Below are 24,747 nucleotides of genomic sequence, written 5' to 3'. Positions count from 1 at the left end.
ATGTATGGAGCTCTTTGAAAAGCAGAGATGGAAAAAGGATATATCAGAAGTAAAAAAGAAAAGATGAAAGATTGGAAAAAAAAAACCTCACCTATCCCCCAACTCAGAAGAATGGCCCTGAATTGAAAGTATCCTGCTGGTGGCTGGGCATTGGGTACCTGATATGTGTCAGTAGCTGCTTAGCAGTCAGCTTATAATTTTCTCATTTGATATGCACATCAACCCTCTGACATGGACATGGACTCCTCCCATTTCTGGAAAGAGAAATTGAAGTTAAGAGAGTTTAGGAAACTTGCCCAAGGTCATGCAGTTCCCAGTAGCAGATCCATGATGCAAACCCATGTGACCCTGGCTCCAGAGCCTGTGCTCTTAACTCTCTCATTCTATAACTCCCAAAAAGCCAACAATGTGTAAAGCATACTGAAGACATCTAAAAAGAGATCTTCATTTACATGTAGTGGGAAAATGGATGAACAAGGAAAGAACTGCTTGGGGGAGATTTTAACAGATGAGAGAATGTAGAACCACTCAGTAGCTGTTTGAATTCTGACTTGTCTAGCAGGGAGAATGGTCTTCCTATGGGAAAAAGTAGAATAAAAGGGAAGGAAATCAAGGCCCAGCACAGATGTGAAGTCAGAAAGTCAGTACTGCTTCATAGAGATGAAACCTGGCCTCAAGGCTTAGATGAAATTCATCTTATGAATCTGTTGAAACTTCCAAGTCTCCTGTGTCTAACGCTGGATGCTCCATGGGACAGACAGAGATATTACTTTGACCTCTCCCCTCAGTCCCTTCTCAAGATATTAATGACAATCTTACAGGCAGATTAGTTTTTTCTTTTCCATATCTATTGCATGAACAGCCTTTGGCATAAGAAGCATCTGTCAAGCATGAAGTGTGTATCACATATGTGGTAAATTTCTTAATAAGCTTGGTATTGGGCTGGGATGTAGCTCAGTGGAAAAGTGCTTGCCTAGCAAGTGCAATGTCCTGGGTTCTATCCCCAGTACCAAAAAAGAAAAGACAAAAAAAAGCTTGGTATTGAAATGCCCTTCTTTTTTCCTCTTTGACCTTCTTATATTCTAGTATAACTGCCAAAAGAGTGGTGGGTATCAAAAATAATTCTCTGTAACAAGCGTACTGCTCACATGTCTCAAGTGTGATAGGGCAGGCCAGGTGGCTGTGTGGACTGTGAGTAGGCTCACACACATCTGGGTAGGGGTGAGGGTGGGGGAAGGCACATAGGCATTGGGTAGGATAGTTTGGCTTAAGCAGTGGACAGCCAGGATGACAATGGTTCTTTATACATCTCATCTAGAACATTGGCCCAGGCATGTTCTTAGGGCAATGACAGAGGTGCAGGAACATAGCAGAAGTGGCAGAACTGCAAGTTTCTGCTCAGAATCTGCATTTCTGCTACATCCTGGTGGACAAAGCAAGTCATAAATTCATTCCAGACTCAAGATCCATCAGGACATACATTCTATTTCTTTGTTAAGAGAAACAGAAAAGAAACATGGTAAAACAAAGGCCACCGATGTAGTTATCTTCCACCAATACCTGCTATGGGTCAAGCATTGCTTTGGGAGCATGAGGGTATATCCCTGAATCTGAGAAATTTCTAGTTCATTATTTGCTGTGCTGGAATATGAAGTTTTGATTATTGAGTATATTTCTGGTTCCTTCCCCCAACCCCCAGACTTTGATACACTAGGGTTCAACCCAGAGCCTTACACATGCTAGGTACGAGCTTTATCTCTAGCCCCTTCTAGTGTATTACTGATCCACACTGGACATGTCCTTTTCACCATATGCTGCCTATTTATATCTCTATGGGTGACTGTAGCAAACAGTATTCTAAAGTGAAAAGCAAAAAAAAAAAATCTCTGGTATCTTTCCCAGTAAACATTATATCTCAGCATTTGCTGATCAGTGGCTTATTGTTTTTCTTAGAGCTGTAAGAAGAGAGAAACATTCCTTGATGTGTATGGGGGTGGGGGTGGGGATGGGGATGGGGACAGGGATGGGGAGGGATGAGACAGGAAGTCTATCAGGAAGATGCAGCCAGTCACTGACTTAGCACTCCTATTTCTCCCTGAGAGAGACCTGGTGAATCACACCACTGATTCTCCCATATTATGTCTGCTTGATTGAAATACAATTGTCAGCAATCTTCATTTGAACTGCACAAGAATAACAATCCCATCTGCTTACTACTCTCTATATGCCAAATTCTTCCCATTGACCAATATTATAGGCATACTTTAAACATTTGCCGAATAGGAAAAAGAGAGATGACTGAAGACTCACTACAGCGATACTTTGAACTTTTCAAAAGAGGAAGAATGTTGTTTTAGAAGCTACCAGTCAATGCATTTAACACTAGGGAACTACTACAATCCCAGACAGAATGATCAGGCAGATGACTAATGACAGTGGAAAAGCAAGTGGGGATCTCTGGGAACCAGAATGGGTTCACCAAGAACTGGTTATTTGAACTGGCTCTTAACTCTTTTTGTTGTTGGGCTACTGTACTTTTGTAACAGCCTAGAGCCATGATGTACATGACTCACAAATGGCTGTCTGACAAGATATTTCATACAACTTGCATAGTCAACAGGCAGAAACATGGGCTGGATGATTAAAGGTTGATTTGTAACTGGGCATTTAATAATATATAATACACATTATAAATACATACAATTATATTATATGCTATAAATATATAATATAGGTAATATGTAATGTATTGAAATAGATAACATATACATTATGATATATACTATACATTATATTATATATGTGTATACTTATATAATATATATGTCCATATACATAAATATATATTGTTATTATCTATCTATCTATAAAGATTTTCTAGTAATGTCAGTTTTGGGGTAGGAGAGGGGCAGTTTCTTTACTGGAATATTACAAGGAGCCTTTTCTCTTTCCTCTTGTTTGTATTGTCAATTGCTAGGTTAGGCTTATATTAGGCAAGCCTGTCCAAATGATTCAAAGCCGAACGGACGAAACTTATTAGTTGGATATTAGAGTCAGGATTTCACATCATGTTGACAGATCAAGTCGATAGGCTAAAACTAAAAGATGAATTTAAATAGGAATAATTTGCAGCTGAGAATGGACATTGAAGAGTCATTTGCAGAGGCATGGCTAGCAGAGCACCAGCTGACCAGCACACAGTCAATTAGAGCCAGTTCTGTGACAAGGTGGATAAAAAGCTACATGCCTAAGCTCAATTAATAAGAGCATAGTGTTAAGATCAAGGGAGATTATAGTCCCTGCCCTGTCTCCTGAATTTATCAGACCACAACCATCCAATAAAACATTTATTAAGTATCTCTCTATATCAAAGTCTTAGGTAAATTGGTGTGAGTTACAAGGAATTTCTCCCTTCTGGTGCTATGCTGAAGGATCAGAAAGGCTCTGGCTTAGAGGTGAAATGCCAGGATCGCAGCATGATCCATACTCTTAACTTATAGCCTGTGAAATCAACCTGACTTGAATTCTTGCTTTCTAATTCTGAACCTCTAGGTACATGTGAATGGACTTGTTTTGATCTTCTTTTAGCCAGCATTCTTTAAATAGCTTATTTGATAGGCTCTGTGTTTGTTTATATTTATCTTTTCACCTCTTTGGATGTTTATGTCATGCTCCTTACACTCCCATATTTCCACAGAAAGTGACCAGAGGCAGCTCAAAATTATCTTGTCCTTATGACACATAGTCTTGGACGAAGACTTTCTCTTGGTGCTTCTTTGTTGGAGGAACCTGATTGGCCTGGCTTATGTCATATAGACATTCTTGGCCCAGTCACTGGTTGAGGTGCCCACTGCTGTGTGGGGATCTCATATGTCTGTGAGCTTGAGGAGGGTGTCTGAATAGGAAGGGTAGCCCATGTGAACCACCTGGAATGAATTTTCCATAGGAAAGAACAGGAGTTTCACAGCATGCTGGAGAAACAAGTAATAGATATTTTATGAACTATACTTTTCCTGAAGACATGACTAAATATGGGTGGAAAGAAAGAGAAGAAGGATGTCTGTTATTTTCTTCAACTGCACTAAATAGATCATGAGTTAAGACAGCTATGTTTTCTTCTGGTTAGTTATAATTTTAAGAACTAAAGCAGAGGGTCACTTTGGTTCCTGGCTGAGATTTGCTTCTATTTTCTCTATTTGAGTTTGGGGTTTGTCATGGAAGGAGATTGTGGAAGAAGGAAGGTCCAGGGGAACCTGGGAGTTCCCAGGTTAACAGCTTAATGAGAAATGCAATGCTTTGCCCTGTGGTGTACAAGGTAGCTCTGTATCTGCATCGTAGAAGGGCCAGAGGGAAGTGGGAAGAGACATCCTTATTTTTAGGTCGGCTCAGTTTTTGTCTCCGCTGGCCCAGGCTGATCATTTCGAAGGCTCCTTCAGAGCTGTGAAACAGACTTCCAGCCTCACTTCTGTCCTAGGGTTTATACTCTCCCTGTGAGCAGAGGGGGAGGCTGAATTCCAGGCTCTAGAGAATCTCATACTCAGACTAATTTACACACCTAGATCCCAGCGGTCCATCCAAACCATCACATCCTCACCTCTTGATTACTTGTGCTGACGAGGGAACGCTGGCTTGGGCGCCCAACTAAGTCATTAATCTTGTGTCACCTGTTTGGCCATAGACTTCACTCTAGGGCTGAGAGTTGTTTTTTTTTTTCTTCCAGAAATTTTCAATCCTAATGATGTTTCCTGTGACTGATATTAGGATGGGTGAGTTCTGTGAATGCCACCAAGCCAGCTGGCTTATGGTTGCGAGTTATTTGGTATCAGAAAATTGGCCTTTAATGAAAGGTCACCACAGATTAGACACAAAGTAATGAGTCACTGGAGGCTTGGAGTGTGTATTTATACTCAAGCTTAGGTCCACAAACGCCATCTTCAAATTTATTTTCCTGCCTCCTTGAAAAGCCGTGTATCATTTGCCTTTCCATTTATCTATGAAATGCTAGGAGTGGAAATCGACTGCAGTCTACTATAAATCCTGAGAACTCATCAAGCCCCACTGCCCCAAAGCTTCGAAGAAAGGTATAGGGGCAGTTTTTAATCTGCTTTACCTTTGTATTGATTTTATATAGGATATATAATATTCATAAATTTATATAAATGTACAAATATAGTCAGTGGATATATTGCTATTTGTACACATTCATTAATGCAATATATTTTAATATATAGAATATATTTTATTTCTTTTTTTATGCATGCAGAAACAGAGGACATTAAATAATTTTCATAAGCTCACCAGGCCAGTCAGAGTTCTCAAATGCAAATAATAGAAAGCAACCCTGATTAGGCAGAAAATCAATTTATCAAAGTGGTGTTGAGCGGTTAGAGGATTTGGGGAGGGCTGGATACAGATCTAGGTGCTGCCCAGCATCAAAGACCTCACTGCTCCACCCCTGGTCCACAGCCTGAGACATGTCATCATGTTGATTGCTCACAATCAACCAGACTGCAGAGCCTAGAAAATTGCTAGGGGAAGCAGAGGCTTGGCTTTACCACGTGGGCTATCATGATTCTACCACTTCCAAATGTGGACAGGACGTGGTAGGAGGGGTCTTGGTCATGGGCAAGCGTCTTCACCACAAGGTAGGCTGGAAAAGCCTTCTACCTGTTCGTGTGCCATGAGACCCTCAACACTGGGCCCTCAAGATGAGTGACAGATGTCTGGGGTATCACACACTGGGCACGTGGAGTCAGGCTTTGTTGCCTGTCCCCTTTAGCCATAAAACCTCTAACTTATCCTTGCTGCAGGTTCCCAGAAGATCCTAGCAGCCAACAGAACATTTATCGCAGGAATTTCGAGGTTCCTGCTGATTGAGTGTATCAAGGTTGCCTCAAAACGTGAGTCTGAATAGCTTCTTGTTTTTGGGGAGGAGAAAGGGGGCAGGGGCAGGGAGGAAAATACATTTTTAAAGAAAAAATAGGTCTCAAACTTGGGGAAAGGTGAAGATAATCATGTAGCGAACTGATAGGACTGTCACCATAATAATCAACCAAAAATGGCTCTGTAATGTTTTTGTAAGAAATATGAGTCTGGGGCTTTTAAGAAAGGGGAACAGGATGTCTTAAAGATAATAGATCCACAAAGCAATCATATATCTACTTTACACTTTTTCAACCACACAGGTAATGTGGACAAATGATTTTTCAAAGATTAACTAATAAGTCTCAAGTTATCTTGACCCTCACCAGCAGTCTCTAAGTTCATATAAGAAACTGTTACTGTTATGAGTTTGGTGTAAGTTCTTTAAACTGAAAAATCTATTTTTTTTACTATGGGTATATATCATAGAAAATGTGTGGTATTATTTAACATTAGTGTTATTTAAATAAGCACTGAATCGCAGAAACTTTCCATGTTGGGACATATCGATCTATCTTACTATCGTGTACTGTACAGTGCTTTGTTGTATGACCACAGATGACAGCTTGCTCTGACAGTCTTTCTACTGACACACATCTGGATGTTTCTCTGAGCATCTTGAATATGTCTGTGTACTGAGAGTGTTTCTCCGGGTAGCTGCAAAGAAGTGGAATTGCTGGCACAGGAGATGCCCATCTACATGCGAATGGTAGTGGTTCATTGCCTCAGAAGTACCTTTACCAAATTATATTCCCACCTGCAGTTTTGAGAATAACCATTTCCCTATGTCAGTATTATTGCATCTTAATTTTTGCCTAGGTGAAGTGCTTTTCCTTTAAATGTCTTTGAACACTGGTGATGATGAAGTCCTTTTTTGTGTGCTTTAGTTGGCCATCTGCATTCCTCTTTTTTGTATGCCTTATTCCTATCCTCCCTTGTCAGCTTCCCCATGTATTTCACATTTAGACTTCTGAGAAGAGGGAGGTTATCTTGTTCCTGGGAAGTGTCTCTTGTGTCCAGCATTCTAGATGTCAAATATTGCACAAATGTTTGTGAAAAACCAAGTCATTATCACCTCTCACCTCAGCATAACATTGCTCTGGCTTTAATCTTTAATCAAGACAGCCTAAAATCTCCTTCCTGAGATTGAGTTTTGATGCAAACTTTCAGGCTGTTTCTAGAAAAATCAGACCCCAGTCAATTCTGCTAACAAAATGTGAATTTCAAGACCTGCTGGGGCCTTAGCATTCTCCCAAGCTGTCATGTTGGGTTCAGTTGGTCCTGAAGGAGGACTATTTTGACCCTGCCTTTTGTCTGATGTAAAACAGATATTATTCAGCAAAACACAGGCTTCTTTTTTTTTAATTTAATTTAATTTTATTTTATTTGAGAACATACTGTACAGAGGGGTTACAATTACATGGGCAGGATAATGCATACATTTCTTACCAAGCATTGCAGCCTCCTCCTTTGTTTACCCTTCACCTCCCTTCCCAGCCTCCCCCTTCCCCCCCACCCAATCATACCCCCCTCCCTCCCCCCACACCGACATGGTAAAGCTGGTTTTGACATGACATTTTGTACTTATTGTTGCAACAGGTCCACCTGAATCCTTAAACAACTTGTTTGTCCCCATCTCCTCCACATGTTATACTGACATCAAATATAGTGAAAGCGGGGGTTACACTGTGGGGGAGGGACATACAAAGCAACAAAGAAATAATCTTATAAATGCGTTAGAAACACATGCATGAAAGAAACGAAAACATTAAAATACATATTTAAGGGTTCGTTTTCCTAACATCACATTATCTGACCTTTTCCGCTTGATTCATACCTATACTAGATATTGCAAATAAGGGAAACCATGGGACCTAAAAACACAAGCTTCTTTTGGTAGGAAGTTACTAACGTTTGAGAGACAAATGATTTCAAATAAATACGTGTCCCGATTTCTGACTTCCTTGACAAATAGTAGACTTAATGTATAGACATAATCAATATGGACATATATTTTAGGAGAGGCAAGTGTTCTTTCCAGTCCTGATTAATGGTGTTCTGATCCAGCGATCATAACCTCTAATTACTTGGTTCCTACAGACACTTGAGTTTGTGTTTGTATCCTCTGGTTGATAATATAGTTGGAGATAAAAGTAAATGTATTTAAAGAAAGAAAATATGGCCTCCAAAGCAAAGCAATGTGAGACGGTAAAACAAGTGGTTGATGTCATCAACTGCAGAAGAATTCTGAGGAAGGAAATGGCATGAGAGGCTGAGGTAGTCACAATGGGCTGAGTCTTACTGCTGGCAGCTTTGCTGAGTGAGGATGTCCTGAGTGCAGGAGAGCTAGCGGCAGCATAGAGATGGAGATTCAGGCGATAGATTTTTGAGAACAATCCTACTTAAAACCTGCAAAGTTGAGTAGAAATTTTTATATGTTTCTCACTGGAAATTGATCACAGATATCCCTTTTTGAAACAAGTTCCTGAGGTGACTGAGGAGCAGGGTAGTGAGTAAAGTATCTGCTGGCTCATCACAATTGAGACCTGGTAACTGAAGAAAAGTGACATTGATTCTCTGAGACATGATTACTAGAAAGTGCCAAAATCACTGTGGGTGGAGACAGGCATCATAATCTTAGCAATATCTGCTGCCACAGAGGATAGTAAAGAGCCAAGCACTATCCTCGAATGCTCCCATCCTGTTCTGAAGAAGCATCTTTTATCAGGCTGCTAGGGGAAGGGGTGCTCCAGACACCTGAGTTGTTATCTGGCTGTCTACCAAGGTATGTGTTATTGAAGTGCAAAATTAGATTTCCAAATAAGTTTTTTTAAGTTTCTCTGGTATCTGTTGTCTATTTCATAGAAATAAAAGCTTCTGAGAGGTAAGTTGATTTTTATTTCTGTTTGTGTGGCTTGATTTATACTTAGCCATTAAGCTGACATCTTCTATGTGTACCTCTGTGGACTCATCTGTTAGTTCTCCTGCCCTTTGACTTCTCATTGGGTTTGGCCAACAGGAGGCACTAGGCAGGAAACTGGAGGGAAGGAAGAAATGGAGTTGAGCACGTTTGAATTCCTGGCTCACTTTCTGATGGGGCATGAGTTTTAGTGGTTGTGTTTTTCTGTGTATCTCCTGTAAGGTGACCCTTTCTCAGTGCTTGGAGATCTTACTGAAGTCTGCTTACCCTCACTTAATGTATCCCCTTCAACTTTGAGGGTGGTAGCAGCTTCCCCTTTTTGCAATTTCTGGGTTGTCTCATCTCTTTTTGGTTCTCCTTATCTTACCTAATCCTTTGGCATACCATCTGTTTCCTGCCATAACCATGACTGGCACAGCTACCCAATACCTCCTGTCAGATGGCAGATATTTATGGATGACAGGATAAGAGTCCCAGGGCCAGAACTGAACACAGGTCAGAGTGATGTGGGGCTATGAGGCAAGGAATGCAGGCAGCTTCTAGCATTGTGAAAAGCAAGGGATGGATTGTTCCCTGGAGCTTATGGAATGAATGCAGCCCTGACAAATGCAGCCTTCAGAATTGTAAGATAATCCATTTACATTATTTAGTAATTTACTCTAGCAGTGATAGGCAACTCCAGTGCAGTTGGGTTCTCTAGAAGTACAGCCTGTGATAGCAGTTTGGGCACACAGGACTTCTGGAAGGTCTGCTCTCAGGAAAATAATGTGAGAGTGTGAAGAGGAGAGGATAGTGTGTTCCTCTTAAAGATAAGGTTATCAACCTTAACCTGATCCATGGAGAGTGGTGTCCTGGATATGTCATGTTACAGATATCAAAGGCCAGGGGGATGGCCTTTTACACCAGTTTTAAGACTGGCTTCCCCTGTAACTTCTGGTGTAAAGAGTCATTCCTAGATGACCTTGCAGAGATCATAGGCATCTGTGAGCTGGTAGCAGCCAACACACACAGTAGCTGGATGAGACAGTCCAGTCAAGGAGATCTAGGAGATCTAATCCAGTAACCTCATTTACCTTGAATAAGAATTTGTGCACCCCTAAAGTGACCATCCTGATGTGTCAGACCAGAGAAAGAAGAAATATTTAAGCATTAGTGGCTTTGCTAGCCCTTTATATTTAGGCCTCTAAATGAAGGTTCATTCTCACATGCATAAAGCAACTAGGTAAATCAGCAACTGATAATCAGTTACTTAGTGGTTTTGTACAATTCCACTGCTTAATGAATTGTTCCAGCTTCTATTTTAGTTTGTTCAAGCCACCTTGGCTGGTCCTAGTTGACTGGTGATCATGTAGTTAGCATCAGACATGGGCATGGTTGCTTTTGAGTGAGAAGCCCCTTAGACTTGTCAACTTGCCTGGGGATTATTGGTCATTCTTGTGCCTCGGTGTGGGGTATGGGAAGCAGTAGTGTGAATACCAACCCTTTGTCTGCTGCCTGACCTGATCAACATGGTAAATGGGACAGAAGCAGTCACAACACAGATAGGATTTCAGCCATAATTATTTCACCCCTTGATAGCACAACGAATACATCCAAAGTGATGGAAAATGGATTCTTCACTGAGCTGCATCCTGCCCCAGATCTGTAATTTGATACAAAAGATTCACACAAATTGAAATTAAAATGCATTTTAGATGCTTCCTCCCATCAAAGCAGTTTGCACCAGCAGGCTTCTCTCTTTCACGGGTTTGCTATGGAAATAGGGGGAACCGTGCTTTGCTGTTGGCGGCTATGGAGGTAACACAATCTCCCTGCTTGCCAACTGCAGGCAAGAAAATAAAATAAAATAAAAACCAATTGGAGGTCTAATTATCCTTTTCAAGATGACTTCATCCTGTAGAGTGGCCCATTGAATCAGTAAAAGCCACCTTTCTTTTCCTTTCCTTTTCTTTCCTTTCCTTTCTTCTTCTCTCCTTAGGTATTGGGACCATATTAACAGGATGATTATAATGGGTTTCAGGAGATGGGATATATATTAATATATATATATATATACATATTAATTACTCTTGCACTTAATTACTTTCCCAGAAGTTACTCCAATTTATATTTTCCTCCTAAGTGGATTGAGGGAGCTAATTCCCTTACATACACAGTTTATATACTGTTTGTCAGAAAACTAAAAGTTAAAAATTCCTGCATCAGAACTGATAATGATATTTTATTTTTGTTTTTATTAATTGTGAGGATAGTCATGTTTCTCTTCATTTCATATAGGCTAGCTATGTTTTCTTATAAGCTGCCTACCCCCAAATCCTCTGACCTGGTTTTTGTTTTTGTTTTTTGTTTTTTCTTTTTCAATCTATATCTTTTTCTTATGGGTTTATAGGTACCTCCTTCATTTTGTAGCCTTGGAGGGTGATAATTCTTTAGTTTATGGCTGTCCTTTGTACTCTGGCCTGGAAAGATTTTGGTTGAACTAACATTCTTTCTTCTTTTCTTTTGCTTTTTTCTCCTTTATTCTTTATTTTCAAGCACAGGACTGTACACCCTGTGGACATAGTAAACACGTGCTGATTGGTTTATTTATCTGGGTTTTATGGCTTTTTTCTTCTGAAGAGTTCCACAGACTTTATAGTCATTAACTCAATAACCCTCAAAGCACTCTAGAGTGGCAGCTGTAATTACTGTCGGGTTTTTGAGATGGTGAAACAGAAAAGCCAAGATGCTCCAGAATTATTCTTTGAGGGCTTCAGGAGGAAGTCCTGGGGGAACTCTGCCCCTTTGCAGGCTGTGGGCCAATGAGGAATTACAAGGTTGATGGGAGCGTGATCCCTGAGTCTATAAAGATTTCTCTAATTCAGGTATGAGTAAATAGTAGTTACACATGCCAGTTCACATCCTAGTTCTTCTTATGAACAATTGTATGGTGATAAACACTGATAATAGCTAATATTTACTGGACTCTGAGGATGGGTCAGACCACTTGTAAATTGTTTTTCATGTATGATCTTATCAGAGTAATCCTGTGACATACTGAAAGATTAGGTTGCTAGTCTGAGATAGCAGGGAACTAAGCTTTGGTGTATGTTGTGGGCTGGATGGTGACTCTCAAAAGCTGTGTCTATGGCTTCATTAGCAGAACCTGTGAATGTGACCTTGTTTGGAACAAGAGATTTTACAGATGTGTTTCCCCTAGTGGCTTCAAAGTCACAGGTCTTATATTAAGGTCTGATATATTCTGAATTGATTTTTAAACAGGATGAGAGAAAGGCATCTAGTTTTAATCTTCTGGATGTGAATGTCTACTTTTCTCAGCACCACTTGTTTTTTTTTTTTATTGTAAAGATACTATACAGAGGGTTACAGTTACATGAGTGAGGTAATGAGTACACTTCCTCTTGAACATTGTTACCCCCTCCATTGTTTTCCCCCTACCATCCCCTCCCTCCCTACCTTCCCCGAGGTTCTTTTTTTTTTTTTTTTGATTAGCACCATTTGTTTTAAGAGGTTATCTTTCCTCTAATGTGGGCATGTGTACATATTCAAAGAACACAATCCTCTGAAACATTTAATCAGTCCGTAGAAAATAGTTATTATATATCAAAAGCTAGTTAACTAGTTCTATCACAATGCCATATAGATCTTGACAATTTAACAATCTTGAGAGATCAACACTCCTTAATCTCTACAGCTTGGTTTCTAAGTACATACATGCTTTTGTGGATATATATTCCCCTCACTAAGTTGGCCAAGAGTCAGATAGATTAGCTTCATGAATTTATTTTTTTTCCTATTCTATTAAGCTGTGTCTCTTCTGTGCCAGTACCATGCTACTTTTATTACCATGGCTCTGTAGTATAGTTTGAAATCAGATATTGTGATACTTTTGGCATTGTAGTTGTATGCATGTTTACTTTGGGTATTTAGGGTCTTTTGTGTTTCCACATGAATTTTTGAATTGACTTTTCTATTCCTATTAATATAACATTGGGATTTTGATGGATATTGTATTGAATTTGTGGATCTCTTCTGATAATATGGTGTTTTATTAATTATGCTGATCCAGGCCAAGTATTTCCATCTTCTTGAATTATCTTCAGTTTGTTTCTTCAGGGCTTTATGTTTCATTGCAAAGATTTTTAGACCTCTTTGGTTAAATTTATGCCTAGGTATTTTTTTCTTTTTCTTTTTGTTTTTGTTGGTCATGAGGCTTGAATCCTGGGCCTGGGTGCTGTCCCTATACTCTTCAGCTCAAGGCGAGCGCTCTGCCTCTTGAGCCATAGTGCCACTTCTGGTTTTCTAGTGGTTTATTGGAGATATGAGTCTCACAGACTTTTCTGCCTGTGCTGGCTTTGAACTGTGATCCTCAGATCTCAGCTTCCTGAGTAGCTAGGATTATAGGTATGAGCCACCAGCGCCTGGCTATTTTGTTATTTTTTAAAGGTTATTGTGAGTGAAATTGCTTTCCTGACTTCTTTTTCAGTGAGTTTATTATTTATAGACAAGACAGCACTTTTTATATGTTGTTTTTGTATCCTGCTACTTTATTGAAATCTTAAAGGGTTATATGTTTTAAGCTTCCTAGTTTGTGGCAGTTTGTTGTGGCAGGCACAGGACACTAATACAGTATTAACAGTACTTGTTTACTTACCTGCTTAGAGTACTGTGCCTCTTCCAGAGAGGTAGATTAAGGATTAACAAGATAATGCTCCTAGGGTTGCTGTTTCTGCCATATGGCCTTAGGAATGGTAACTTATCTACAATTTTAATCAGAGGCAAATTCATCTATTTTTGGCTATCTTGACCCCATAAAGAGGATACTTTACAGACTCTTAGATTGGAAAAGTTACCATTTGGAGTAGCTAGTAGTTGAATAAATAACTTCAGGGGGTATAGGTCAGTCTGGTTGTGGTTTTATTTGGTGGTTACCTCTGGTTTAGATATTTTCACTTTATCCTGTGTATCTCCCTTAGTTTTATTTTTGGTAACAAATCATTCTTATGCTAATTATTAACATACATTTATGACTATTGGCTTGGCTTTGAGTTAACCATATTCCTAAGTCCAGAAGACCACCCCCAGGTTTGGTGATGCATGCAGATGTCTCACAATATTTAGTTTATAATTCAGACCCAAGGTAAGATTTCTTATAATGAAAAACAAAATTTGCATAGCAAAAAGACATTTAGGGCAATGTCTGGAGGGACCAGGCCCAGGCCTCCCAGAGTCCTTTGCCAGCACAGGAGATTCTGAAGTCTTCTAGTGTCAAATTCCCCATGCCCAGTTACCTCAGTGGCCCCAGTGGCCTACAGTATGTCAAAAGAGTCTGGATGGTTGTGTCATATGCTTTTCACCCTGCACTGACTTTATAGAGATTAGTATCTTTAGGTCTGCCCTTCACTATCCCTCTGACTTCCCCTTCTTCCTGTAATCAAAGTCATGTGGACACTGGTGCTGGAGAGAAACCTCTTGGCACGGCTGTACTGTCTGAATCCCTGGCAAATACTGCCTAGACATCTGAAGCCTTGAGTTCCTTAAAAAAGAATTCCAGGGGTATATTTATTAACAAGCATGGATTTCGACAGATTTTCATGTTCCTCTTTCTTGGCAGGGCATGCAGGAATCTCCTGCCAGTTTCTGACAGCCCTGTCGCTAGGTGTTAAGTGAAAAACATCATCAGCCTGGTCTATTGATAGGTTCCAGTGACAGAGTATGTTGCCAATCTCAGCCAAGAATCACTTCTGACAATTTTCCTCTCCATCACTGTGCTTGGGCGGGAACAGCTCTCTGCCACCTTTCCTTGGGAATTTAAGAAGCCTTAACCATATAAAGGTTGAATATGTCTGCATAACTGCAAGCAGTAGGTTTGTGGAAGAATTAAGCAGGGCACATGGCTTCCGGCAGGCTGCCTATGTTGCAGTGGACTTGCCAGTCCCATACCAAGGCAAGCTGTTGAAGCCATCATGCTGGGTTCTTGTGAGGAGAAAGGTTCCAGCCAAACTTGTTGATTAGTGCTAGCGGATGCTGCCAAAATCACCTGCCTGCTTGGCAAGGCTGGGTCCTCTGGTAGAGTCCATTCAACTAACAGACCTCACTAGTCCCTTCCCATTACTGTTCCTCTAGTTCTTAGCCTGCAGGTTATCTGTCACCTTCTCTCTCTATACACACATAGGCCAACTAGTCCCTCTTTATCCCTCCCATCTGATCTCCATCAGTGAGTCTGAGTGATATTTTAGATATGCTGCTGTTGGTAAAATAAATGAAACTTAAGCTAAAACTCTAAAAAAAGCACTGGATTCCCATTGATATGAAAATAAAAACCAAAATTCTCAACCTAACATTCAATGCAGTGCCCAGCTTTGTCAGACCCTGCCCTCTTTCCTTCCTAGTGGAGAATAGTCTTTTCTGTTAGACAATACCATCAGCCAGTTCCAAGCCAGATGCTTTCAACAGCAGAAGTTCAACAGAGGTTTACCTGTGGAGTCCAGGCTATCTACCATCCTCACTTCCTTGTGATGAAACTCATGAGCTATCCTCAAAAGATTTATGCTTGTAAGTTGTGGCACTAAGAAGGATGAACCACCATTGGTTATGTAATTCACTGTTTTGTAGTTAGACTTGAAGTCTTAGGAGCAAGGATCTTTGTCTGCTAATCTTTCAACTTCTGATGCAAAGCACTGGGCTCAGTATATGGAAGACTCTAAAGAAGTATGTAAATTTGCAGTGAATGCTATTAAGACAATTCCTTCATTGTTAAGTACTCTGGATTTTTATCAGGTCTTCTTTATCAGATTTTTCTATGTGTCCCTAGCAATATAATTGCCTGGGGGAATTAAAAACTTATTTGAAACACCTTTTAAGGTTCTACACAGAAGGTCTGAATCAGGGCCTGGGAGTAGGGCTAAGTAATATGCATTCTAAACATATTCCCTAGTGGTTTTTATGTTCTCTGGTTGGAGGCACACTGTGCCTCTTCCAAAGCTGAGATACAGTGGTGATGATTTCTCATTTTGTCCACATAGAACAGTAAAAGATATCAGGGAAAAAGTAGTTCTGGGAATACATCCTACCAGCGTCTGATTTCCGGGATTCTATTTTCAGCTGTATTGTTTTTGTTTAAGTTTTCTCAAATCCTTTGTGGGAAGAGCCAAGCTAGATAAATCAATATGAATTAATAAAATTAAGCTATACTCTTTTCCTAAGTAACCAGACAATAGAATCCTTAATAACATAGCTGCCCTCATGGCTACTAAAACTTTGACCTTGTATTGACCAGAAGACATTTTTTTCTAGCAGAAGCAAGATGGTACCATGGAGCTTGAGTGTTCTAAAGTATCCGAGGGTCAAGCTATATAAAGTGAATTACTTCCCCAATTTGGATTCTCTTCCTGGAATGGTTAGATATGAGCTTGGCATAATGGACAAAGCTCTCACTTAGAACTAGGCAGACCTGATCATGTATTCCACCATCACTGCTCAGACAATGTAGGTTCCTTTTCTGAGCTCCTTTCCACATTGGGGGAATGTTTGAAAAAGACTTCTGAGATTTGTAAGGATTGGAAACAATGAATACTTAAGGTAGCAGTCGTTTGGTCTGTAGTTGGTAGTTGTGAGATGGGTATTGCTCTTGCCCCATTTGCTGTTATTTAAAAATAATAAACACCATGATTCTTATTATTTCTACTCTTTCCCTACCACAAGGAGGAATCAAATAACTGAATCTCTGCTTCCAATACTTCTAGAGCCTAAGAGCCAACATGATGAGAAATGAAATTTTGCATGAGTTCTAAGAATTAACAGCCCATCTTCTTGAAGTGCTTCTTAAAGTATTTGCAATGGAATAGTGACTATTTTCCATATTACATGTATTTTTAGCCATAAAATTAAAATTATCTATCTATCTATCTACCTACCTACCTATCTATCTATACATATATAGTAGTCTGCACAAATTGCCATGATGTACTTTGCAATTCTTTATAACATAATGTGGCAATTTCTCCCATTAAGATATGCTATCTCATTTCCTATGTCTGGTAAATCTGGGGGTGGTCTGTGACTTGCTTTGGCCATTTTGATGTGGTGGAAATGATGAGGTGTTATTCCTGAGTTAGGCCTTGTATTCTTGGAGATTTTTCATGGTTATGAGTAGTCAGCTGGATGATAAAAGACGTGACCCTGCTCCACCTGAAATCTCAGTGACAGCTAGTTAGGATGGTCCAGAGGCAATTCTAGACCTGGTTACTCTTCTACCTGCTCACAGGCAAATGAGGGTAACTATCATGGACATGCCAAGTTCCATCAGGCCAGATTCAGGCATCAGAGCCACCAAGATGCCCCAGAACCTTGTAAACAATGATAAAGCATACAGATTTAAATACCAGGTTTTGGAGTGGTTGGAGTAGCTGATTTGTTTTACTGATTTGTTTTACATCTAGCAGCAATTCAACTCATTTGGCATTGTATAGTTAACAATCAACCAATAGTTGAGTGCTGACCAGTGCTTGACCCTGGGGATGTGAACACAGAAGATGGCTAACTGTCAAGGAGCTTACACTCTAGAGCTAGAGTGATAGAAATAGAAATGGAAATGGGCCTCTGACTCCACCGAATACTGCCAGGACTGGAAGCAGGGTACAAGGCCCCTTGATCATGATGACGGACAGCTTTAAATTTTTGGCCTTAAAGAACATCGTAAGTCTCCAGGAAGTATATGCAAAAGCATGTTCCCTTCTGGCACACTTCCTACTCCAGGCCCATGATGAGCCTGGGTATCCTGCTGTACCCCTGAGCCTTCGACCAGAATATTCCCAATGGCCACAGTCTGGCTGGTTTTGTCATCCTTTGCCAATTCATTTCCAGGCTGAGGACAAGTTAAAACAGTTGGTGCAGAAATGCCATCTCATAAAAAGAGAAGCCTATTGGCCCATTTTCTGAAAATGGCGAGACAACAGCTGTGGGGGTAGCATTTTGCAGTCATCACCACCTGTTTCATATGGTCCTGGTTTTCAAATTCAAATAAGTCTTACTCTGCTCCCTTAGTATGAATGTCTCTGAGGACCTGGAAGGTTTCCTGGAGATAGTGCTAAGTGCTAGGAAGGTGGACACTTTCTAGATATGATGGATTAGAGATGGAGAGTTTTCTCAAACTGAGTGGCAGAGATCCTAAAATGAGCCCATGAATTTGTCAGCTGATGTACAGTAGGGATTGGTTGCAGAGTACCTACCTGTATGAAGTAGATGTAAAGATGAATATTGTAGCCCTCCCTAGCAGAACTTACAGTCTAATACAGTTATGTGCTATGAAGGATTGAACTTGCCCAAAGAAGCATTTGGTCCTTGTCCAGGTCCTGTGAGGGAACTTCTAAGCCATTGACATGCCCTCCCTGATAAGAGTCACTGTCTGCTCAAACCCTGCAACATCTTACCTTAGAATAAAATATAACCCTTTTTTCTTGCTTATGAGATTCTATATGAGCTGGGTTCCACCTTTGCTTTAACTCCGTTTTCTCAGATTCCCCTTTTCTCCTGTACTATAATCTCATGACATTCTCATTCATCTTATAACTTGTTTTTGCACTCACATTCTGTCTTAGGTGCTTTCTCTCTGACTTTATGGTATGTCCCCGGACTGTATTCAGGTCTCAGCTACAGTGTTATCTCTTTAGAGACTCTTTCCTGTCAATTCTATTTAAAAGAGATCTTGCATTCTTACCATGGTTCCCCTTGTCAATCTTTTTATTCTCCATAGTTGTCATCACTGTCTGAAATCTTATTACATTACCTTTTGTTTCCTTGTGTATCATCTGTTTCCTCACTGGACCATGGGCTTCCTGAGAGCAGGGGCTTCTTTTGTCTTATTTGCCACTATAGCTGTACCACCTTGAGTAAGGCCATGGTTATGGAAGCCTTTAGATTGTTAAGCAGGGATAAGTAAGTAAACTCCAACAAAACTATTGGGATATATAAAGATTTATTCAGAGAGTGATGGGAGAACTTGTTGGATGAAAGTCAAGCCTATGTTGAATCTTTAGGGAAACATGAGCCACTCTTATAGTTGCTTATATGAAAGCTATATATTGAGCTACCTCTTCACACTAGACAAAAGGAAGCTTGCTTAGCTACTGTTGATTGAATAAAAGTTGTGTGCCATGCTCTCTGCTGAGTGGTTTTAAAGAATAATAGCAGGATAGATGTGTTGGGGTTGTGTTGGGTGAGGTGGAGAAGGTAGAGCAGAAAGAAGGAAAGCCACGAGCATTATTTTCTAGTGCTGCTATAATAAACTACCACAAATACAGTGACTTAACAGAAATGTATTCTCTCACAGTACTGAAGGCCAGAAGTCTGAAATCAAGCTGTCAATAGAGCCATACCTCCTGATTCCCCAGGAGAAGTCTTCCTTAACCATTCCTGCTTCTGGTGGATCTTGATGTTCCTTGGTTTGTAGGTATGTTACTTCAATCTTGTTCTTCACATGGCCACTTTCCCATAGCATTACTCTGTGTGTCTCATCTTTCCCTGTGTAGACACTAGATTCAGGGCTTTTTCTACATCCAAGATGATCTTACTTAGAAATTCTTAACTAATCTATAGTGATGGTTGTTAACATTATGTCCACTTTTGGTCCTCAGCTCCACCCATACCTAGAGTTCCCACCATGCAGCTGGCCACTCCCTCTCTCTGCCCAGACCCAGTTGAACATGCACCTACCTCACTTCTGGCCTCCAGATCCTCCTACTACCTGAATAGGGACAGGTGCCTTTCAATGTTATTTCCGGGAAGTGATTTTTTTTGAAATATTATTCCATCCACCACAGTAGGTTGAGGAAGAATATCATGAGATTGTCCTGATCCTATAGGATACTGAGTTCAGTCATCTGGGAAGACCGTGGGTTTTTCTGGGTAGACTGAAGTTTCCTGAGGAAGTTTATAAACCTAAGGAAATCAGCTCCAAGACTGTGTGCAGGACCTACATTGGGTTAATGCTGTGCTGTCTCTGCCTCAAAAGTCTTGATAATTTTGTCTCCGAATCTGTGTTCTGTAAGCAAAGTCTGATGAGACAGCAGAGCATGAGTACAAGCAGAGAACAGGCACAGTATGTGAGTGCCACTGATACTTACCACCCTATTTTCAATGTCCTCCCTCTTTATTCAGTGGGCCCATGACAGGGAATTTAGCAAGACTCCAGACAAACACAAAGTAAGTATATGAGTCTACAACTGTAAGCAAAGATGCAGACAGGTCTTCAATCCATGCTGCAATTCTGAATGTGCTCTGTGGACAGAAGGAAGATGATAACATTCTAAGCAACACGAGTGACCAAAGAGCACTATCGGGTCCTCTCTTACCCACATTGTTTTACTGAATTAGGCAGCCAGTGATGCTGGAAATGGGAGGAAAGGGAAAGACAAGACAATCACCAGTTCTTTTTCTTTCAATCCTTTCCTCCACCAGTGAGGTGAAGGTAGAGAGACGTGGCAGAATGATGTGCAGCAAGAAGTGAGACAGAGCCCTAAAGTTAGCTTGGTGCAGTCTTCTCCACTCAGGTAGGATGAAAGTATACCTGTTGATGTCAGCTATAAAATAGGAATTGCATGATTTCTGTGATCCTGTGTATTAATTTATGCTTCTATATTTGCCTTTAAATCTGACATTACAGAATGTAAACATGATTAGTAAAATGCTCCTAGTATTTAAAAATGTTCATTTTTCTTAGAATGATGTTAAACAGTAAGTATAAAGCATCAAGACAAATTGAAAGAAGACTGTGAAGGACAAAGCTGTACATTTTAGTACCTTTACCTGCATGTTTTCCTTCATTTGGACTCCTTTATTTCATTTGTATACTGAGTCTTGTACATAATGTGGGGGTCCTTGCAAAGATGGCTATTGGAAAGAACCCTGTGAGTTCCCCAGTCTGTCACCTCCCAAGCCTTTATACCTACCATACAGCTGGGACAATTGTCTTGTCAGCCTCACTTCTATGGCAAGCAGAACTTCTTTGTGTTTTATTTCCTGCTCGGGTTATTGTTTTTCTGAAGCTATTAAAGAACATTCTGCTCTCTCTTCCTCCTGTCCTCTCTGCTCCCTCATTGTTTCCCCAACACTTCTGGCATTTCAAGGATACAAACAAATCTATCAAGAAAGTCCCAGTACTGGCTCCAGGTCACCTGCTGTGAGTGTTACCACTGTGGCACCAGAGGCTGGGCTGCTAGGGCTCAGCAGGAAACATTTTCTGCTATGTTTGAGGGGAAGTGGCCCGAAGAGCTCTTTTCTCCGGAACCTCTTCCTTTGTAGAGCAGCAGTGGGTGCCCCATGGCTGGCAAACTCAATCTTGCTTTCTGAAAAGAGGACTGCTTCTTCCAGCTAAGCCAATTGTTTGATGAATGCCCTACCAGAGTTCTTGATGATATATTTCTGTAGCTATCATTCCTCACTCTGCTGGACAGGCTCTAACCCTACAAATACAGAGAACAAAGGGCAGAAATTTCAACATGACTGAGAAAGTATGAGGAGTGAGTTGCTCTTGTTTGGCAGAAGATGACAGGTAGAAAGGCGTGGATAGATATGTGTCTGGAGGACAGCTTTCTGAGGCCAGTCATTTCTGTTGGGCAACAAGAGGGAAACTCTTGCCATGTGTGTCTGCCATCCAGGCTGTCAACCTAATAGAGACACGAGGTTTGAAACACTGCTCAGGACTCTGATACAGTGGCAGTTTCTGGGCTTTTCTTCTTGCTCACTTTTTGACTGCCAGTTTGGGTCCTAGCCATGCCCAGGCTGAGAACCAAGCTTCAAATGTTGTAGTGGCAAACATGGCTTTTTACTAACTAAATAACATGAGAGGAGGGAGCGTATTTGATGAAGGCAACTTCTTCCCAACTCCAAGGCCTCAGGAGAGCCCTGTGGATATTGAGTGGAGAGATGACTGACTGGACTTGCCCGACCATCAGATGTGTGCCATGCTCCATAGAGGCTCATTCGGTTCTCCATAAGCAGTCTTGTGATATGGACACTGTGACCTCTATTTGATAGTCACCAGCTGAAGCTTACTGAGAGAAAACCATGAATACAAACTTGTAATACTAAGAAGTAGAGTTGAAATTTCTATCCAGGGCCTTCTCTTTAGAAAGTACAACTTCTTTATTTCACAGTTTCAAATCCCAAATGACCAATCATTTTTTTCTTCTTGTCTTCTTTTCCTTTGCTCCTCCCCATTTGACAGTCCACTCATTTGTCCCTCCTTTATCACATGCCTTGCTAAAAGAGTTTAAAGTATTGATTTATCATTCTAGAATTTAGAGATCTGCAGAATTATCCTTTGCTTTGAGTCCTTCGTCATATGTCTAGACTAAGGTTCTCACCATTTCTGTGGGCACAATGCATGTTTTACTGCTTCTGCAACTTCTCCCCAGCAGATCCTTCCTTAGTCACATTCTTTTGCTATTCTAGGCCACAAAAACCATAGTATAGACCTTCCTAGATGGCCTGGCAGAGCAAAAGGCACCTGTGAGTTGGTGGCCGCCAACACCTGTCTTTCTGTCATAACTGGTAGCTAACATGCACTGAACATTTATTTTGTGTATCACTGCTATATGCATATCACCTGTTTTTAACTTATGCACCCTAAGGCCAACAAGGTTGCACATATGTTGTTGGATGAGGAAACTGAACTCTGGGGTGTTGGTAGTTAGGCAAGTGGTGAGTTACTTGCCTGTGGCACATGAGCAATGATGTAGTTGTATTACTTCTTATTGATCATGTCATTGTTCCTCTATTGCTTTTGAGTGCTTTGAGATAGGAACCCATCTCATGCATCTGTCTTCTTTTCCCAAGAAGATGATCTGTAGGTTGAAGGTAGAATTGATACCTTGCAACTCTGTAAGTGTTTCTCAGAGCTAAAGGTTGTGTTTGCTGAGTGTGCAATGCTCTCTCACATGGTATCAATTGAGCCAGAGGTGCATGTGCCTCAGTAAGCTATTAGAAAGTGCCTGCTGGATGTAGCATGTGGGAAGTTATGAACTGTAGAAATCTGGAGCTAGAAGAGAAATTTTGATGAAATTTAAAAAAAAGTTCAAGTGTACTAGTGAAAGTAGAGCTGGCTTCTGTGACACACTACCTTAAAGTGTATGTGCCCAAAATACAGTTACTATTTGGTTCTTGCCTTGTCAGTAAGCCTTCCTGGCTGGCAAATAGTTCCCCTGTAAGCAGTGATAGAGAGATTCTGTATTCTGTATTTTCAACATGAGGTTTCCAAGATTGAGGTGTTTCTCTGCATCCATTTGTGGAAGGGAGAGAGGACCATGGGAGCCCTCTCATGGGAAGGGTGGACATGCTAGTCTGAACCAACCACTCATCACTCCCACACACACCCTATCTTCTGGAACTCTGTTACAGGGGCATAGAAATGGACAAGAAAGGCAGGAAATATATGCTATATCTCTACAGAGGGGAGGAAATAGGTTTGGTGGTCTAACAACTCTTTCCAAGTCAAGAGTGAATAATGTGGTTGCTCTGCTAACTTTAGTGGACTAGGGATGACTGTCTGGAATGTATACAAGGATTCTGAGGCCATATTTGGAAAGAATGGGCATGAGAGTTCATCCATTTTGTGTGCTTGAGTTGAGGGAGGGGGCGTGACAACATACATGCCACCATGTGCTGTCCCTGATTCTAGTCTAAGTTCAGGATTGTACCTTTATTCATGGGACCACTGCTAGGTGATGGAGTCACAGAGATGTGACTGTGCAAGTCACTGTCTCTACTTGCATGGAGATCAAGTGGTTCAGGAGACAGAATTTATGATGGAGTGCAGTCCCTGTGGCAAACCTAGTCTTCTGGGGATTGGTAGAAAGGAGTATAGAGGAGAAAACAGGCTTGGATGTACATCACTCCGCACATGATTCTGAGCAGGCCCCAGTGAAGGTACAGCTAATACAGATATGTGCTCATGGATAGACACTGTCTGTGTAAGAACCCCAGGGGTCAGCTGCCTCTCAGGACTGTGGAGGAAAAGGTACACCAAGCTCACTGTAGAGTGTCTTAGGGAGTAAGTGTCAAATACACACTATTTCTATTGTGTTTGTTGATGAGGCTGTCTGTCTCTACTCAGCCAACACAAAACATTCCTAAGGGCCCGTTACACACATCATCCATTTACTCTGTAATCAGTTACTGAATGTAGTTACCAGTGCCAAGCACTGTCCTGGGTCTTAGGTATAAATCAGTGAACAAAATGGACACATTCTGCCTTTGTCAAACATGTCCTCTAGAGTGTAGAGTAAGTGATAAATGCTGTGGGAAGTGGTGTTTTCCAAGAAGGGTAGGCCTTGCATAGGGTGGTAGCAACTAAAACCTACAATGAGATGGCTGAAAAGGCTTCACTGCAGAGGGGATCCTTGAGCAAAAATCTAGAAATTTGCAAGACTTGATTGAAGTCCTCAGGAACTCCCAAGGTGGGTAGCATGATCTCCCCTTTGCAGATAAGGACAGTGAGGCTGGGAGTAGTGGAATATGCTCACATGACCACTGGGATTTGAGCCAGGCATCTTGCCTCCAAGACCACTGACTGAGAGAGAAGCAGGAAAGCAAAGGTGTGAACTTATACTTGACATACGTGGTCTGGTCTGAAGCCTGGATCAGGCAGTCGATTTTGCTGGTCTTTCTGCCTTCCTATCCTTAATCACACTCAGTTCCTGTGTGGTTTCTTTACTCTTGCACACCATTTTTCTAGATGCAATGAATAATATTTGGAGCTGCAAACCAGAGAGCATTTAGTGGTCATGAAGGCTTGATAAAATGTGTACATGGTTTTAAATATTCCATTGTAATGCATGGTAAGACTTGGTTAAAAATGAGAGCACGTAAAAGCCTGCTGGATTTGATGGATGACACCCCATCAATAT

At 40.9% G+C, this 24,747-nt stretch overlaps 1 long non-coding RNA gene across 1 annotated transcript; it reads left to right on the top strand.

Moving 5' to 3' along the window:
* Window positions 1–4,720: 4,720 nt before the first annotated feature.
* On the top strand, window positions 4,721–20,387 carry LOC138823494 (uncharacterized). Its single transcript, XR_011370840.1, has 4 exons — window positions 4,721–4,766; window positions 5,811–5,900; window positions 19,173–19,292; window positions 20,300–20,387. It is a non-coding gene; the product is annotated as an uncharacterized lncRNA (long non-coding RNA).
* Window positions 20,388–24,747: the final 4,360 nt, after the last annotated feature.

The sequence above is a fragment of the Dipodomys merriami genome, unplaced genomic scaffold (assembly GCF_024711535.1).
Source record: "Dipodomys merriami isolate MVZ:Mamm:240054 unplaced genomic scaffold, mDipMer1.0.p SCAF_120, whole genome shotgun sequence".
Taxonomy (NCBI): Eukaryota; Metazoa; Chordata; class Mammalia; order Rodentia; family Heteromyidae; genus Dipodomys; species Dipodomys merriami.
The sequence above is the reverse complement of the archived record's forward strand: the minus strand, read 5'-3'. Positions and strand labels throughout refer to the sequence as shown.